General features: G+C 36.6%; 1 protein-coding gene and 1 pseudogene across 2 annotated transcripts in view; both read right to left on the reverse strand.

Annotated features, from left to right (window-relative positions):
* Nucleotides 1-13,492, reverse strand: part of LOC112425526 (T-box transcription factor TBX15-like) — a 581,798-nt gene that overhangs the window by 330,070 nt on the left and 238,236 nt on the right. Inside the window, exon 4 of one of the 2 annotated variants that reach the window (XM_071094759.1) lies at nt 10,990-11,105. The exons of the other annotated variant lie outside the window; for it this stretch is intronic. The gene's annotated coding sequence lies outside the window, so the exon portion shown is untranslated. The remainder of the gene's footprint in view (nt 1-10,989; nt 11,106-13,492) is intronic. 2 annotated transcript variants of the gene reach the window in all.
* On the reverse strand, nt 6,992-7,980 carry LOC105475900 (suppressor of cytokine signaling 5-like; annotated as a pseudogene).

Genomic DNA, 13,492 nt, shown 5'->3' on the forward strand with positions numbered 1-13,492 from the left:
TGCACTTATTCCAAAATTGATCACACAGTTGGATGTAAAGCACTCCTCAGCAAATGTAAAAGAACAGAAATTATAACAAACTGTTCATCAGACCACAGTGCAATCAAACAAGAACTTAGGACTAAGAAACTCAATGAAAACCACTCAACAACATGGAAACTGAACAATCTGCTCCTGAATGACTACTGGGTAAATAACAAAATGAAGGAAGAAATAAAGATGTTCTTTGAAACCAATGAGAGCAAAGAAAGATACAACGTACCAGAATCTCCGGGACACATTTAAAGCAGTGTGTAGATGGAAATTTATAGCACTAAATGCCCACAAGAGAAAGCAGGAAAGATCTAAAATGGACACCCTAATATCACAATTAAAAGAACTATAGAAGCATGCGCAAACACATTCAAAAGCTAGCAGAAGTCAAGAAATAACTAAGATTAGAGCAGAACTGAAGGAGACAGAGACATAAAAAAACCCTTCAAAAAACCAATGAATCCAGGAGCTAGTTTTTTTGAAAAGATCAACAAAATTGATAGACCACTAGGAAGTCTAATAGAGAAGAAAAGAGAGAAGAATCAAACAGACACAATAAAAATTGATGAAGGTGATATCACCACTGACCCCACAGAAATACAAACTACCATTAGAGAATACTATAAACACCTCTTTGCAAGTAAACTAGAAAACCTAGAAGAAATGGATAAATTTCTGGACACATACACCCTCCCAAGACTAAACTAGGAAGAAGTTGAATGTCTGAATAGATTGATAACAGGCTCTGAAATTGAGGCAATAATTAATAGCCTACCAACCAAAAAAAAGTCCAGGACCAGACAGATTCACAGCCACATTCTACCAGAAGTATGAGGAAGAGCTGGTACCATTACTTCTGAAACTATTCCAAACAACAGAAAAAGAGGGAATCCTCCCTAACTCATTTTATGAGGCCAACATCACCCTGAAATCAAAGCCTGGCAGAGACACAACAAAAAAAGAGAATTTTAGACCAATATCCCTGATGAATATCGATGCAAAAATCCTTAATAAAATACTGGCAAACCGAATCCAGCAGCACATCAAAAATCTTACACACCATGATCAAGTGGGCTTCATCCCTGGGATGCAAGGCTGGTTCAACATATGAAAATTATTAACGTAATCCAGCATATAAACAGAACCAAAGACAAAAACCACATGATTATCTCAATAGACACAGAAAAGGCCTTTGACAAAATTCAACAGCCTTTCATGCTAAAAACTCTGAATAAATTCAGTACTGATGGAACATATTTCAAAATAAAATATTAAGACAAACCCACAGCCAATATCATACTGAATGGGCAAAAACTGGAAGCATTCCCTTTGAAAACTGGCACAAGACAGGGATGCCCTCTCTCACCACTCCTATTCAACATAGTGTTGGAAATTCTGGCTAGGGCAATCAGGCAAGAGAAAGAAATAAAGCATATTCAATTAGGAAAAGAAGTTAAATTGTCCCTGTTTGCCGATGACATGACTGTATATCTAGAAAAGCCCATCGTCTCAGCTCCAAATCTCCTTAAGCTGATAAGCAACTTCAGCAAAGTCTCAGGATACGAAATCAATGTGCAAAAATCACAAGCATTCTTATACACCAATAACAGACAAACAGAGAACAAAATCATGAATGAACTCCCCTTCACAATAGCTTCAAAGAGAATAAAATACCTAGGAATCCAACTTACAAAGGATGCGAAGGACCTCTTCAAGGAGAACTACAAACCACTGCTTAAGGAAATAAAAGAGGACACAAACAAATGGAAGAACATTCCATGCTCATGGATAGGAAGAATCAATATCATGAAAATGGCCATACTTCCCAAGGTAATTTATAGATTCAATGCCATCCCCATTAAGCTATCAATGTCTTTCTTCACAGAAAGGGAACAAAACTACAGTAAAGTTCATATGAAACCAAAAAAGAGCCCTCATTGCCACAACAATCCTAAACCAAAAGAACAAAGCTGGAGGCATCACACTATCTGACTTCAAACTATACTACAAGGCTACAGTAACCAAAACAGCTTGGTACTGATACCAAAACAGAGATATAGAACAATGGAACAGAACAGAGCCCTCAGAAATAATACCACACATCTACAGCCATCTGATCTTTGACAAACCTGACAAAAACAAGAAATGGGGAAAGGATTCCCTATTTAGGAAATGGTGTTGGGAAAACTGGCTAGCCGTAAGTAGAAAGCTGAAACTGGATCCCATCCTTACACCTTATACAAAAATTAATTCAAGATGGATTAGAGACTTATATTTTAGACCTAAACCCATAAAAACCCTAGAAGAAAACCTAGGTAGTACCATTCAGGACATAGGTATGGACAACGACTTCATGTCTAAAACACCAAAAGCAATGGCAACAAAAGCCAAAATTGACAAATGGGATCTAATTAAACTAAAGAGCTTCTGCACAGCTAAAGAAACTACCATCAGAGTGAACAGGCAACCTACAGAATGGGAAAAAAATTTTGCAATCTACTCATCTGACAAAGGGCTAATATCCAGAACCTACAAAGAACTCAAACAAATTTACAAGAAAAAAACAACCCCATCAAACAGTGGGCAAAGGATATGAACAGACACTTCTCAAAAGAAGACATTAATGCAGCCAACAGACACATGAAAAAATGCTCATCATCACTAGCCATCAAAGAAATGCAAATCAAAACCACAATGAGATACCATCTCATGCCAGTTAGAATGGCGATGATTAAAACAATCAGGAAACAACAGGTGCTGGAGAGGATGTGGAGAAATAGGAACACTTTTACACTGTTGGTGGGACTGTAAACAAGTTCAACCATTGTGGAAAACAGTGTGGCGATTCCTCAAGGATCTAGAACTAGAAATACCATTTGACCCAGCCATCCCATTACTGGGGATATACCCAAAGGATTATGAGTCATGCTGCTATAAAGACACATGCACACGTATGTTTATTGTGGCACTATTCACAATAGCAAAGACTTGGAATCAACCCAAATGTCCATCAATGACAGACCGGATTAAGAAAATGTGGCACATATACACCATGGAATACTATGCACCCATAAAAAGGATGAGTTCGTGTCCTTTATGGGGACATGGATGAAGCTGGAAACCATCATTCTCAGCATACAATCACAAGAACAAAAAACCAAACACTGCATGTTCTCACTCATAGGTGGGAATCGAACACTGAGATCACTTGGACACAGGAAGGGAACATCACACCAGGGCCTGTTGTGGGGTGAGAGGAGGGGGGAGGAATAGCATTAGGAGATAAACCTAATGTAAATGACAAGTTAATGGGTGAAGCACACCAACATGGCACATGTATACATATGTAACAAACCTGCATGTTGTGCACATGTACCCTAGAACATAAAGTATATAAAAAAAAAGAAATGGTACAATTTATACAACAGTTTCTGTGGTAAGCACAATTTTTGTTTCCCATTATTTCATTTTCATATACTTTCTTAATATTTCCAGAAGAATCCCTAGAAAATGTCCAAACTTGAAAGAGATAATAGTCATGTAATTTATTTTTCCACTTTGGCATGTACTGAAAGCAGGTTTGTCACTTCCTATATTAGAGTGAGCATTTTAATATTTTTTGTATTTCTATACATTATTTTTCCTACTCTTAAAGCTCAGACATTATACAAATAATTCCTCAAAGTATCACAAATATTATAAATATATATTCATTCCCACATGATCGTTTTCTTCTTTTTCTTACATTTCCAGAATTATTTCAAAACACTAGTCATTGAACTCAAATTTTGAAATTACAAAAGGTATCAGGTTCTGTATCTAAAAATAAGAACACCTGCTGGGCGTAATCTTTAAAACAAATTACTGAGAAATTCAGCAAACAAACCTCTGCAATTAAATTGTATGATAATACTTTGGAAATGAGGTCTCAAGTGAAGATGAAACACTGAACAAGATTCAGCCCTTAGAGTTATATTCATCCAGCAGATGATTCTTGAGAGATGTAGACACTTCAATTTATGGCTCTTTTAAAAAATTATAGTTAAGTGCATATATCACTTTTTTTTTTTTTTGCAGTGGGAATAATATGAAGCAACATAAAAAGGAAACAACCTCCCTTCATTCATTATTTCTGTCTTTGGAAATCCTGTAGTAAATAAAACACCTTAAAATTATGTAGATTGAGGAAGTTTTGATCTGTACAATGAAGTTTAAGTTCTGTATCACCTACATATTTTTCTTTTCCTTTATTTTATGAATTCCAATATGCTTCTCTGACATTTATGGGCCAATAAACAGGTTCCCTGTTGGCTAATTTAACACCTGCACATTGGGCTTAGTATAAACATAAAATCTGAATAACCTAGATGGCTAAAATGTATTATGCTGGTTTAGAAGATTCTACCTAGCTCTTAAGAACCCATTCCAACGAGGAGCTCACATAGTAAATTCTGAACTAAACAAAAGAGACAAAGTAATTATCACTATGTGATGGTTTTAAGGGACAACTGTCCTTCCATATTTCTGGATGTTTTATGTAAGGGGTTCCTCTATTATCCTGCTTTAACCCATGTCATTCAATGTATATTCACTAACTGCTATTAGTGAACACTTAGGAAAGTCTGTGTTGATGGAAACTCAAAAGGTATTGCGAAATGTAAAGTGAGCAGAATATCCCCGAAAGTTAGTAATCTAATATATGTGATAAAATGCTAACACAAAACCACCATTAAAAAGTAATACGTAAGCAAGTGCAGCACATCCTAATATTGTACAATTAAGCAGGCCCAAGCTAAAGGGATCGTTGAAGTGAAACAATCAAATAAGTTGAAATCATTTTGTTACCATCTGTTTTTCCCAATGAATCATCAAGAACACAGCAAGATTTTAATTACAATATATAGACCCTACAAACAAATTGAATTTAAATAAAGTAAGTGAACAATAACAGCAGACAACACATTGCAGAATATTGAATCATCCTTTCTCATAGAAGAATAGAGAAAATCTTTTTCATATTCTGAATGATAATTTTACAAATCAAGTCATACTTGTCATACTCAATTAATCATAATCTAAAGTCACTTAGGGCGCATAGCACTGCTCCAAGAACTGAATTCTCTCCCAGCTGCTGAAATGGTCTGCTGCAACCTTAAGACCAGTTTTAGCTAGTAGTGGGTTAAACGACCTGCCATGACTCTAAAATTAGTATCACCTATCACCATCACTCACTAATCAGAGTTTACTGGCTCCCAAAAGATTCTTTAGTGCCCATAAGCTTTCTTTCAAAACCATAGGCAATAATTATCTTCCTAATAAAACCCTAACCTTTTCTTTGTTCTTCAGACATATCAAAGACCACCTGATCTGCATGTATACTCTGAACTGCAATTTTTGCTTCCACAAATAAAATGTTAAATTTAGATATTCATCCCTACGCTGTATGTTGACTTTGACAATACTATTTCTACATACTTAAATTTATTTATTTCAATTTTTTTACAAGAACACCAAACATCTTTTATTAGCACAAGAAAGTAGCTGTAACAAGGCACATCAAGCAGAAACATGCATTACTAGTCATAGGGTTAGTGTTGTATACAAATACAGCTTTGCTTTTTTGTAGCCTTGGCAATCGCCATAGTGATGTAAAATCACATTTTGTAGCAGCTAGTGTAGAAACTGTGGAGCACTCAACAGTGGTATAGAGCACATTCACAAAAAGACATAAGAATGGATGTGGCTATTTTACTGCCAAATATCTAGAACTGTAAATTCAATTCTGTTACTTAGAAGTGAACACTAGAACTTGAAATAACTTCAAGAACAGCTCACTCCAGTAGTGATACATACTATTCAAAATGATGAAAAGGAGCTAAGCTATTTATGGATACAATGGTTATGCAGTACCTTTTAAATCTAAATTTTAGATCTCAGATTTCCCATTAAGAATAACTGCACTGAGGTTCTATAAATTATACTTAATTCAGCCTTGAGAATTTACAACAAAGAGATAAGTACTGCTATCCAAATTATTAATTATAGTTTAACAATAATCCCAACATCTCCAACCACTGAAGTTCTTATTTTCTGACTTGTTCGGTAATCTTCTAGTTTCATCTTCTTCATGGTTCACAAACTCATTATGGGCATAGAAAAATATCCAGCTTTTATGAAACAACAATTAGACTGCATGTCAACTTAAAAAAATCACATGGAAGAATACATTGTAGCAGCTATTCCAAATACTTGTTTTAAATTAAAGCACTCATTAAAAATATCGGTACTTAGGGCCTTTAAATAAAATTCTACTACTAATTTTGTAAGTCTGAAATTTTAAGAATGACTATTCAGAAAAGCTGGTTTACTTACCAGTACCTTTTGCAGAGAAGAAAAGGAGTGTAACTATAAACTACATCAACACTTAACTGAACTGCACTATGCCCTTGTGACTAGAAACTTGCATTTTTTTTTTCTTAAAAGGAAGGCAGTCTTTTATTTTATTTTATTTTATTGCACTCCCAAAGCTTGAATTATAGCAACTACAAACATCATTACTTCTGGAAGATTATAGAAAAACACAGACGAAATAATTTCAAAGAGTCACAATGCTGAAATACTCATCCAATATTAAGCATTTGTCCTTCAGAAAGAAATAGAATTCTTCATAACAAATGCCCCAGTGTTGCCTCACTGAATTACTACAGCCATTAAAAACTGTTAGCTAAATCACCAAAATGTTTTTGTAGTCTTACTGAATACCTGTAGTTCTATCCTGTTGTTTCAATAGGCACCACATTTATCTGAATAAGTAACAGCAGATTGCGTCTGACAGATACTAACACTAAGCTTACATACTGTATGAGAAAACCCACCACTCATACGTTTGTTGCTATAGGTGTGCTATCTTATCCACATGAAAGCAGACCTAGTTAATACCCTCTGAGGACAGGAGAGTTTACTTTGGCTTGACCGGTCCTCATTTTAACTTGTGAATCCTACATTTTTGTTTGTAATGATACTTTTAAAAATTCCTATAACATTGATGGTAAAGGGAGTTAATCAATCCATCATATGTAGTGTACCTGCAGATTACTGCATGGCAGATATATTGCAGGCTAAAAGGAGAAGTCCCATCTAGAGATATAGTAAGCAACAGTTCAAAACACATGCAAGACATGGGATCTTTATAATGTTCTAAAAGTTATCTGTTTCATTTTAGAAGTGAAATCCACACGGGTCATGGGCATCAAAACTAAAGTTGTGAATCCACTGCTCAGGTTGTGTATGCAGGAGTTTTTGTCATTGCAAAAGCTTAGAGAAGAGGTTGTCCTTGTGCTTAGAGTTCATGAGGAAAATTTGCCTTTAGGTTTCCCTTGGGAAAGGTGCATCACTGCACAGTAACAGGGATCCCCTGTAATCTGAAGCAAATAGGACAGGAAGCAGTGTATGTAATCAGTGTGTGGACTTTCCAAGCTCCCTACCTGGTCACGTGGGCATGGCCGTCTCCAGATACCTGACACTGCTTCTCCCTCCATGACTGCAAACACCAGGTGGTCCTCTTCTCTTCCAAGTCACAATTACCTTGCAGAATTGCAGAAGTGTTTCCTCTTATTTCAGTCATTCCAGGAGTTAACTTCGGTCTCAGCTTATATAATGGGTTAGCCTGTACAGTAGTTTCAAATGTATGTATTTATGCATTAGAAGGGGGAATCAACTTCTTATTCAATACTAAGCCATCTTCTCTATCTTCTTTGTCTTCTGTAGAAACTAAAGATGAATCAAATGTATCAAAAATGTTGAATGTGGACTCACAGGAGCTGTATGCTGTTGAATCAAATGCCTTTTTTGGGCTAAATGTGAACCAGTAGGAAAAGGACATTTCTCAAGCATTAATTCAGAAAGAGAGATTTTTCTTTTACTAGAGAAAAGAGGCTTGACTGCGATAATTTAAATAATTTTGTACATGAAATAAATTTTGTGTACATCAATCCATCAGAAAGCAAAGGTGTCAGATGTGGAATGTTCCACTTGTGGTGTCATGTCTCGAGTTTCTATTTAGAAGAAATTTGGATTTTGGATTTTTGGAATAGCAGTATTGCTATTCTCAATCTGTATATCATCCATCTGTATATCATGGTGGTTTTAACCCATACTGATGACTGATGCTGCTATCCATCAATCTGTATATCATGGTGGTTTTAACCCATATTTACCTTACGATTAGATAAATTTGTTGTATTTTCTATTGTGTTGTGTTTCTAGGTATAGTCCTAATATCCTGTGGATGGCTATTATGTCAAATATATTATTGAAAACATATTTCTCCACTTTGCCTATTGACTTATGTGCTCTTAGTTTAGTTTATAAACAAAAATAATTATGTTTACTAGAATTCTCTACTGATTAATACTTTTTGCATGATGTACCTAAATCTTGGTCAATCCTAGTGTCACAAAGATGTTAAGTTTTCCTATGAAAGTCATATTTATTTGTAGATACATAGATAAAAACAAAGTTGGATGTTTTTATCTTTCTATATATGTGACTTTATACCATGACACCACTCTAAGTTCATGGTGTCATCTTATTGTGACTTGGTACACAGGTAAGAAATTTACAGAGTTATGGGCATATTTCTTCTTCTGTCACTTTAAAAACTGTTGTTTTGAAAGAATTTGTCCAAGTCATTTTAATTTTCAAATTTATTAGCAAATATAGAAGTTGAGGCCGGGCACGGTGGTTCACACCTGTAATCCCAGCACTTTGGGAGGCCGAGGTGGGCAGAACATGAGGTCAGGAGATAGATACAATCCTGGCCAACAGGGTGAAACCCAGTCTACACTAAAAATACAAAAGTTAACTGGGCTTAGTGGCATGTGCCTATAATCCCAGCTACTCGGGAGGCTGAGGTGGGAGAAACTCTTGAACCGGGGTGGCAGAGGTTGCAGTGAGCTGAGATCATGCCACACTGCACTCCAATCTGGCAACAGAGCTAGGTTCTGTCTCCAAAAAAAAAAAAAAAAAAAAAAAGTTGAAAACTACTTCATATTATCTCCTCTTTAAACCTATCATGATGTTCCCCATTCAATCCTAATAATTATAGCCCGTGTAATTTTTCTCTCCCTGTTATTTCTTTTTGTACAGATTATCAAAACTCTTATCAAATACATTATAACTTTAAAAAACAAACTTTTGACATCGTTGAATTTTTCTATTGCACATTGCTTTTGATTTAATTAATTTAAAATGCAGAGCATTTTCAAGTGAAAACACAAAAAAAATTTAAACATATTTGCCTTAAAATAAATGTGCTTATTTTTGTATTTCTTCCAGTTTTTCATTCACAAGTGTAATTTTCTTTCACTATTTTTTTCTGAAGGAATTTCATCTCATTTTTTGAGATTCTCATTTGGAAATAGCAAGCTATAGGATTTACCTGCTTTGTGAGCATGCATCCAAGTCATACTTTTATTGTGTACAGGAATGTTATTCTATCATTTATTTCTTCTTTCTTAAAATAATTTTAGATGAGGTTGACCTAAACATTTTCTGTTTTTCAATTTTATATTAAATTACTTTTCCTAAAACACTAAGAATGAGACAGAGTTCAGAATAATTTTTCAAACTTAAAAAAAGTTATTGGAATAAGGGTGCTCCTAAAATTTTTAAGTATTTTATACTTTTAGGTTTGAAATGGTAGCCCCTACTTTATTCTCATAATTTTAAATTGCCACCCTTTCTCTTTCTGTATTTTTTTAATCACTCCTGCTACAGGTTTGTCAATTGTGTTAATAGTTTAAAAGAATAAATATTTTTATGTATTAATATACTGTTTGTCCATTTCCTGTGTCATGGATTGCTTTTCTTATCTTTATTAGTTGTCTTCTTCTACATACTTTGCATTCAATTTACTTGTTCTTTTCTAGCTTTGTAAGTGAAACATTCAGATAATTGGTTTTAGGCCATTCTTCCTTTCTATTATTAAAAAAAAAAATCTATACAGTTTTATCTAAGCATAATTTTAGTTCCCTCCCACAAACATTGATGTTTAATATATTCATTCTGATTTATTCAAAATATTTTCAAATTTTACCTATGATGTCTCCTTTGATGCAAGGGTTATTTAAAAGTGAGGTGCTTTTTTGTTTTGTTTTTGTTTTTGTTTTTTCCCCAGTAGCAGGGGCTCTACATTTCTCTTAGGTGGAACTCCCAGAGGCAACCAATGACTCCATTGCCACTACCACTGCATTAGTACTGCCCTTGCTGGCCTCAGACTAGGTAAGGAACAAAGACCCCAAGTGCTTTAATAACACCTCAAGCAAGTCACAGCTGCCCTAAGGAGAAGAGGTCACTCGGCTCCCCAACCAGCTCCCCATGCCCCTGGTCATCACCAGGCAGGGACCCTCAGTTTGGGGCCATGTCACAGCCACCCTACTCTAGATTGATCACACCAAGCAGCTCTAGCTCTGCATTCTTCTGGGGTAGAACCCCAAGATAGTAGTGGAAGGCCCTCTGCCACAGCCACTGCAAGAGTCCCTGCCCCTGCTGCCTCTAACCTGATGAAGAAACAAAGTCTGAGTTCACTCAAGGACTGTGGTGTACAGTCTGGGAGTGCCAAGTTGAAATATGCAGTTAGCACTTCAGCAGGGGAGGAGCCCACACTTTCAGAGCACTGAGAGGGAGCATGGCTGCAAACATGATGAAATAGAGAGAAGCCACATGGCTGAGCAAGAGCCTATCTCCTAGCCATTATGCTTAAAAGCAATTTATTGGATCACAACCCAAACTTCAACACCAAAAATACCTTACTAATATACCACCCTGTGAAATCATGTTTCAAAACTCAGATATAAATAGAGACCCTGCACAAAGTATTAGCCCCCTGGAAACAACCAGAAAAGAATTCAACTGATGGTACTCAAATTATATCACATTAAAGGAACATCAACTCACACAGATGAGAAGGAATCAGCTCAAGAACTCTGGCAACTCAAATGGTCAGCATGTCCCCCGTTGTCCAAATAGCCACGTTAGTTCCCCAGCAAGAGTTCTTAACCAGGTTGAAATGGCTAAAATGAGAGAAATAGAATTCAGAATATAGATAAGAATGAAGATCATTGAGATTCAGGAGAAAGTTGAAACTCGAGGAATCTTCAGAAAATAATTATACATGAGCTAATAGATGAAATAGCCATTATAAGAAAGAACCAAACTGATTGGATAGAACTGCAAAACACACAAGTATTTCATAAGGCAATTGCAAGTGTTAAGAGCAAAATAAACTAAGCTAAGGAAAGAATTTCAGAGCCCGAAGACTGGTTCAATGAAGTAACTCAGTCAGACAAAAATAAAGGAAATAACCAAAATGAACAAAGAAAAGTTTCAGGAAATATTGGATTATGTAAAGAGACCAAATCTATTATCTATTTGTGTCCCTGAAGAAGATGGAGAGAAAGCAACCAACTTGAATAACATATTTCAGGATATCATCTGTAAAAATTTCTCCAACCTCATTGGAGAGGTCAACATTCAAATTCATGAAATGCAGAGAACCCCTACAAGATACTACACAAAAAGGCCATCGCTAAGACACAGAGTCATCAGATTATCCAAGGTCAAAAATGAAAGAAAAAAATGTTAAAGGCAGCTATAGGGAAAGGGTAGGTCACCTACAAAGGGAACCCCATCAAGCTGACAGTGGAGCTTTCAACAGAAACCAGAAGAGGTTCAGCATTCTTGAAGAAAAGAAACTCCAACCAAGAATTTATATCCAGCCAAACTATGCTTCATAAGCAAAGGAGAAGTAGATCCTTTTCAGATAAACAAATGCTAAAGGAATTCATTACCACCAGACTTGCCTCACAAGAGGTCCTGAAGGAAACACTAAAAAGTATCACTAGAAAAAAAACACACTGAAGAACATAGACCAGTGACCCTATAAAACAACCGCACAAACAGGTCTTCATAATAACCAGCTAACAACAGGATGACAGGATCAAATCCACACATGTCAATATTAACCTTGAATGTAAACAGGCTGAATGTTCCAATCAGAAGGCAAAGAGTGACAAGTTGGATAAAAAAGACACGACCTAATGGTATGCAGTCTTCAAAAGACTGATCTCACAAGCAATAACACTTACAAAGTCAAAGTAAAGGGATGGAGATAAATCTAAAAAGCACATGGAAAACAGAAAAAAGCAGGGATTACCATCTGGATTTTCAGACAAAACAGAGAACAGCATGGGAAAGACCCAGCCCATGATTCAATACTTCCCACCAGTTTCCTCCCACAATATATGGGAATTGTGGGAGTTACAATGGAAGATGATATTTGGGTGGGGAGATAGCCAAACCACATCATTCTGACCTAGACCCTCCCAAATATCATGGCCTCACATTTCAAAACCAATCAGGCTTTCCAACAGTCCCTTAAAGTCCTCACTCATTTCAGCATTAAATCAAAAGTCCACAATCCAAAGTTTCATCAAAGACAAGGCAAGTCCCTTCCACCTATGAGCCTGTAAAATAAAAAAGCATTTAGTTACTTCCCAGACACAATGAGGATACAGTCATTGGGTAAATACTGCCATTCCAAATGAGAGAAGTTGGCCAAAACAAAGGGGCTATATGCCCCATGCAAGTAAAAAATCAAGCAGAGCTGTCAAACCTTAAAGCTCCAAAATGATCTCTTTGACTCCATGTCTCACAGCCAGGTCAAGCTCAGCAAGAGGTGGGTTCCCATTGTCTTGGGAAGCTCTGCCCCTGTGGCTCTGCAGGGTACAGCCTCCCACCCAGCTGCTCTCACAGGCTCATGTTGAGGGCCTGTGACTTTTCCAGGTGCACGGTACAAGCTGTCACTGAATCTAATATTCTGGAGTTTGGAGGAGTGTGGCCCTCTTTCACAGCTTCAGTAGGCAGTACCCCAATGGGGAATATGTTTGGGGGCTTCAATCCTACACTTCCCTTCTTCACTGCCCTAGAAGAGGTTCTCCATGAGGGCCCTGCCCCTGCAGCAAATTTCTGCCTGAACATCCAGGTGTTTCCACATATCCTCTGAAATATACGCAGAGGTTCCCAAACCTCAATTCTTGACTTCTGTGAACCCACAGGCTCAACACAACATGGAAGCTGCCAAGACTTGGGACTTGTACCCTCTGAAGCCATGGCAGAAACAGACAGTTCATTCAATCTCCACACTTATCTGACAAGTGCAATCTGCTCATTGGTTATATTTCCCCTAGGCAGCATTGAGGATTTTTTAAATAATAAATCCACATAGGTAACAAAGAGCTTTTTAGAAGGAGAATAGATTTGTATCAAAAAATTTTCTCCCCACATGGCAGTTTGTTTTATATGTCAGTTTTAGGCTTGCCAGTGGCCTGATCTAATGGCCAGTTAGCTATAGCCCATGGCTATAGGGAATTATCTGATGTGCCTTACAGGGAAAGTGCCT

The sequence above is a fragment of the Macaca nemestrina genome, chromosome 4 (assembly GCF_043159975.1).
Source record: "Macaca nemestrina isolate mMacNem1 chromosome 4, mMacNem.hap1, whole genome shotgun sequence".
Lineage (NCBI taxonomy): Eukaryota > Metazoa > Chordata > Mammalia > Primates > Cercopithecidae > Macaca > Macaca nemestrina.